Below are 6224 nucleotides of genomic sequence, written 5' to 3'. Positions count from 1 at the left end.
TTTCAGATTTGTACACATTTAATAGGATCTATTATAAAAATATTTTCAGGTGAACAAAAATCCTGAATTGATTTTTTTTAACATTTTGACTAGTGTGCAATTTTATAGAGTTATAGTAAGCACTTATTAATGTTTTCAATTTCTTTAAATTCCCCTTGATTTTTTTTCTTTTTTGGAGGTGTGTGTGTGCTCATCCATGGTATGAAACTCTGAACTTTAATTTATAGAAAGAGCTTGAAGACTTTTGTCAAAAGTCATTTGAATCATGCTTCTATTATTAATACAATCTCAAAGATTAACAAAAAATTTACATTTCTATTCCAGAGCAAGGAACTCATATTTAATGATGGCTTGCTATTTCTAAAGGAGAGAATGAAAATTTTTATGTGTGCTCAGCACCCAGACATTGTTTTATTTAACACTTAGGAGTAACATTTTTCAAAAGAATGAACATTGCTTTGAGAAAAAGTAGTCTTGTGTTCTAACCTCTGATTTGACCTTCTCTCATATTTCTTCAAGAAACACATTCCTATTGTTTTATATGTGAGAAATTATTTATCTATTTTTTCCTTTATAATATTTTCTTCTCACAGATCCTTCTTGAGATTACATATTTTCAATGGCACCATATCTTCTAGATTGAATTCTTCTCTGTTGGAATCTGTCCTTATTTCTTTGACTTCTCCTCCAACTATTTTCACTTCAGCCAATTGCTAATCAATTTTGATTATACTCTTAGAATGTATTCTGTTTACAGATTTTATTAAATATAAGATGACACTGATTAAAACATATATCGTTAATTTTTCTACTCTTAAGAAACAAAAATATGCAAAATAGATGATAAAATAATGCTTTGTTGTTATAGATTTTCATACTTTTACTTTTCAGATTTAACATAGATTTTTTTATAATATATTATTTTGATTTGATTTTTCAGTCTTCCCATTCCCTAGCCTATCCTGGCCCCTGGTAACAGTGACCAGTATTCTAGTTTTTGGCTCTATGAATTTGCTTATTCTAATTATTTTATATTGGTGAGATCATGCAATATTTGTCCTTCTGTATCTGGCTTATTACACTTGGCATGATGTCTTCAAGGTTCAAGCATGTTATTGCATTTATCAGAACTTCATTCTTTTCATGGCTGAATAATGTTTCATTGTGTATATATGTAGCACATTTGTTTTTCCATTCACCAGTTCATAGACATTTCAGTTGCTTCTGTTTTAGGAAACTGGAATGATGCCACTGTGAATATAGGTATGCAGATATCTCTGAGAGTCTCTGCTTGCAGTTCTTCTGGATAGATACCTAGAAGTGGGGTTGTTGGGTTTTATGTTAATTCTGTACTTAACTTTCTGAGGAACTACCATACTATTTTCTGCAGCATCTGCACCATTTTAAATTCCCATCAACAATGAATGCCTGTTCCTAATTATCCACTTCCTCCCCAACACTTATTATATTTTTTAATACTAGTCATTCTCATGACTGTGAATTGGTATCTCATTGTGGTTTGATTTGCATATCCCTAATGGCTAATGATGTTGAGCATCTTTACATGTGCTTATTGTTTATTTGTGTGTCTTCTTGGGAGAATGTCTATTCAAGGCCTTTTCCCATTTTTTAATTGGGTTGTTTAACTTTTTAAACTTAGTTGTGGGATTCCTTTATATTTTATAGTTATTAAACCCAAAGATGTGTGTTTTCCAAATATTTTCTCCTATTCTGTAGGTTGTCTTTTTACTTTCATGATGAAGTCCCTTGATACACAAAAGTTTTTAATTTTGATGAGGCCCCATTTTTCTATGTTTCCTTTTGTTCTAAGTCCTTCTGGTATAAAGTCTAAGAAACCATTTTTAACACAAGGTCATGCAGTTGATGCCCTATGTTTTCTTCTAGGAGTTTTATAGTTTGGGTTCTTATTTATGTTTAGGTCTTTGATCTAATTTGAATTAGTTTTTGTAGAAAGTGTAAGATAGGGGTCTGCCTTCATTCTTTTACATATGGACATTCAGTTTTCACTGCATTGTTAGTTGATGAGACTATTCTTTCCCCACCAAAAGGACTTGACACCTTTGTCAAAAATAAATTGGTCATAGATGTGAGGGTTTATTTCTGGACTCTCAATTCAATTCCGTTAGTCTGTATATCTTTCCTTGTCCACTACCATGCCATTTTAATTATGGTAGCTTTGTAATAAGTTTGAAGGCAGTGTGAGTCCTCCAACTTTCAAGATGACTTTGGTTTTTCAGTACCAGTTAACATTCCGTATATATTTGATGATTGCTTCTTCCATTTCTAAAGAGCAGGCTGTTGGAATTTTGATTGGTATTGTGTTGAATGTGTAAATCACTTTGGGTGTAATTTTTTCATCTTTTATTTTTTTAAAAAACTCTGACATTGCATAGTTAAACAGAAATACATTAATAATATTCCACTTAAATTTCCATGACAAACAGAGAAAAATAAAACATTCTTAAGGGAGACACAATAACAAAAAAAAAGGAAGAATCCAATAAAACTAAATATGAATTTCATCATTAACAGCTGAACAGAGAAAGGAATTTAAATGTTTTAATTTAAAAATCATGAATGGATGATAAAGTGTGTAGAAACAGGTAGTTGATAAAGTAAACCAGAAATCATGGTTCAGAAACTACACAGTTGGAACATGTGTGGTGGTGAACAGCAAAAAAGGATTATAGATGAATCTGCATTGTTCTGATTGCTCCCCATGCCTCCTGTTTCTGAGGAAAGCCTGACACCGATTAGATATTGTGCCAGGCTAATACTGGCTGCAGATCCAATGATGGTCTCGTGCCTATCTGTAGATCCTTCCACCAATTGGCAATTTCGACCTGTGACCCAGGCATCTGTCAGTATTTCACTGATTTTCATACCTTGAGGCCCAATTGTGCAGCCAATCAAATTGTTTGGAATGGTGAATTCCTGAGAAGTAATCTGAGCAGATGAATTCAAACAGCTGAATCCAGTGTTGTCATGCATCGTAGGAAAATGAGACTTGCATTGCCAACTGGTGCAGCTTGGTCAAATCTGGCTGTGAAAAGGCATACTGTCTTTGTATGGTATACATATCCCTTGAATGGAATAGGCATCCCCACACAACCCTGGTCAGAGTTGAGGCACACTGAAAGGGTGATGTGGTGAAAGCTTTCACAGTTGTGGCCTGTGCTATACCTGTCCTGACCACCTGCAAAGATAATTGGAGAACCGGATGGCTTGGGCCAATACTGGATGGCCACGCTCTTTGGAGAGGGACTCCAATCTGACCAGTTGATCTGTTTGACACACTCAAGGATGGATTGTGGAATGCTAGCATTAGTGACAACCCACTCAGTTGAGTTGGGGACTATATATCCTGCCACCTTTCCCTGAGCTCCTGCACTGTCTTGTATTTCCTTGATCTTGCAACCACCTTTCCCTGACACTGACTAGAAGGGATCACCAGTCTCAGAGTGAGCAGGATTGGGGAGGAGGGGTTCTACTCAAAGCTGTGCTCTTAGACATAGAGCTGCTGATGCCTTCTTCCACTTTGTCAATGATCATAGCAAAGACTTTAAAGATGGCATTAGTGGGTCCAGCCAAAGTGATAATTCTCTCAGAACAATTCCCTTCTGAGATGTTGATATGTGCATTATTCTCCTCAGACATCTTCTTAACAGATTCTCCTTTCTTTCTAATGATACTGCCAACTTTCTTTCCACCCATAAGTAGCAGGATGGTAAGAGTGACATTTAATCCATCTTTATTCACACCCATGTCCATGTCCAGTAGTGTTCTGGGAAGCTGGACTTTAAGTGGTCCAGTCTGTGGTCACTGGTGAGGGGAAGTCAAAAACTGCAAGTGCCTGATGACCAAGAGGAAAAAGGGAGCAGGCAGGAAGGTGAAGGGCAGGAGGTGGGGTAGAGTGTCTGTGCCAGTTTGAATGTATTATGTCCCCCCAAACACCATTATCTTTGATGTAATTTTGTGTGGGCAGATGTATCAGTGTTGATTAGATTGTAATTCTTTGAGTGTTTCCATGGGGTGATGATTATGATTGAATAATTTCCATGGAGGTGTTACCCCACCCATTCAGGGTGGGTCTAAATTAAATCACTGGAGCCATATAAAGGAGCTGACAAACAGAAGGAACTCTGCGCAGCTGAGAGTGACATTTTGAAGAGGAGCTACAGCCAAGAGGGACACTTTGAAGAATGTGCTGGAACTGAGAGAGGAGCTTCAGCTTACAGAGACATTTTGGAGATGCCCTTTGAAAGCAGACTTTTTCTCTGGAGAAGCTAAGAGAGGACAAATTCCCCAAGAGCAAGTGAGAGTGACATTTTGGAGAGAAGCTGAACCCTGGAAAAAAGCTGAAGCCTAGAGAGAAACATCCTGGGAGAAAGCCATTTTGAAACCAGAACTCTGGAGTAGATGCCAGCCATGTGCCTTCCCAGCTAACAGAGGTTTTCTGGACACCATTGGCCATTCTCCAGTGAAGGCACCTGATTATTGATGCCTTACCTTGGACACTTTATGGTCTTAATACTGTAACTGTGTAACCAAATAAATCCCCTTTTACAAAAGCCAATCCATTTCTGGTGTCTTTCATTCTGGCAGCATTAGCAAACTAGAACAGCATCCTTAAAGATGGGCAGAGGAAGAAGAGGAGGAGGGAGGAGAAGGAGGAAAGGGGAAAGATACCCCTGGACAGGTGGAGAGCAAATGGGGAGTGGGGGTTGGGGAGAGTGCACAGGCTGCCTCTGCTGGTCTGGGTGATTTGGGCATCACTGATACCTTCACAATGTTCAGTTCTTCTAATCCATGAACAATACCCTTTCATCTGTACTTTGATTTCTTTTAACAATGGCTTGTGGTTTTCTGTGTGCAAATCCTTTACAGCCTTGGTAAAATTTATTCCTAAATATTTGATTGTTTTAGTTGCTATTGTAAACAGAATTTTTTTCTTAATTTCTTCTTCAGATTGTTCATTAATAGTATGTTAAAAGACTGCTGAAGTTTGCTTGTTGATCTTGTACCCTGCCACTTTGATGAATTCATTTATTAATTTAATAGCTTTTTTGTGGATTTTTCAGGATTTTCTATATACAGGATCATGTCATTTGCAAAAAGGAGAAGTTTTTATTTTTCCTTTCTAATCAAGATAACTTCTATTTCTTTCTCTTGCTTAATACTTTGACTAGAGCTCCCAGTACAATGTTGACTAACAATGGTGACAGTGGACTTCCTTGTCTTGTTTCTGATCTTAGAGGGAAAGGTTTCAGTCTTTCACTATTGACAATGATATAAGCTATGGGTTTCTCATAAATGTCCTAGTTTTCTAAGTGTGCTGGATTTTTTAAGCAGTGATGGATTTTTTTATTTTTTTTATTTTTTGAATGCTTTCCTGCACCAATTGGGATGATCGTGTGTTCTTTCTCCTCTGTTCTATTAATATAGTGCAGTGCATTTTATTTTATTTTATTGAACCACCATTGCATACCTGGAAAAAAATCATGGTGGATAATTCTTTTAATGTGTTATTGGATTTGATTTACTAGTTTTTGTTGTTGTTGTTGAGGATTTCCCTGTCTTCAATGACCTTGAAATTTTTTAAAATTATCGAACTGTAATTTTTATAATATTCCATGATTTTGGTTTATCTGATGTATTCATCTAATTGTATACAAGTAATTCACCTCTAGCAGGAATATCAGGAGCAATGCTGTATTCTTCTCATTGCAGCCTATCAGATACCACATGTTTTTAACTCGGCCCATTGCTGGTGATGTTCACTGGGAGCCCTTGGCTAAAGTGGTAACTTCCAGATTTCTTACTGTGAAATTACATTTTTCTCTTTGCGATTAATAAGAATTGGGGAGGTGTACTTTGAAATTATGTAAATATCCCATTCCATATTAATGTATTTACTTATTTACTTATATAATCATGGACTCATCATGGACTTATCATGGAGTCATGGTTTGCTGTTTTATTCAGTGAGTTATAATATGTTAATATCATTACTTATATTTTTGATCAAAGTTTCCTAGATTGGCCAGTGTCTGCTACTTTAAGGTTTCTTCTCTGTCCTTTTTTATATAACCTCATTATCATTATTATTTTTCTTCATTTATTTTAAACAACTTTATTGACAGGAAATTTATATGGTTATAAAATTCATCTATTTTAATTATGGAGTTCTGCAAATTTTGGTA

The 6224-nt window shown here is 36.0% G+C and overlaps 1 pseudogene; it reads right to left on the bottom strand.

Moving 5' to 3' along the window:
* Positions 1 to 2655: 2655 nt before the first annotated feature.
* Positions 2656 to 3792, bottom strand: LOC119506900 (annotated as a pseudogene).
* Between the last annotated feature and the right edge of the window lie 2432 nt (positions 3793 to 6224).

The sequence above is a fragment of the Choloepus didactylus genome, chromosome 12 (assembly GCF_015220235.1).
Source record: "Choloepus didactylus isolate mChoDid1 chromosome 12, mChoDid1.pri, whole genome shotgun sequence".
NCBI lineage: Eukaryota > Metazoa > Chordata > Mammalia > Pilosa > Megalonychidae > Choloepus > Choloepus didactylus.
The sequence above is the reverse complement of the archived record's forward strand: the minus strand, read 5'-3'. Positions and strand labels throughout refer to the sequence as shown.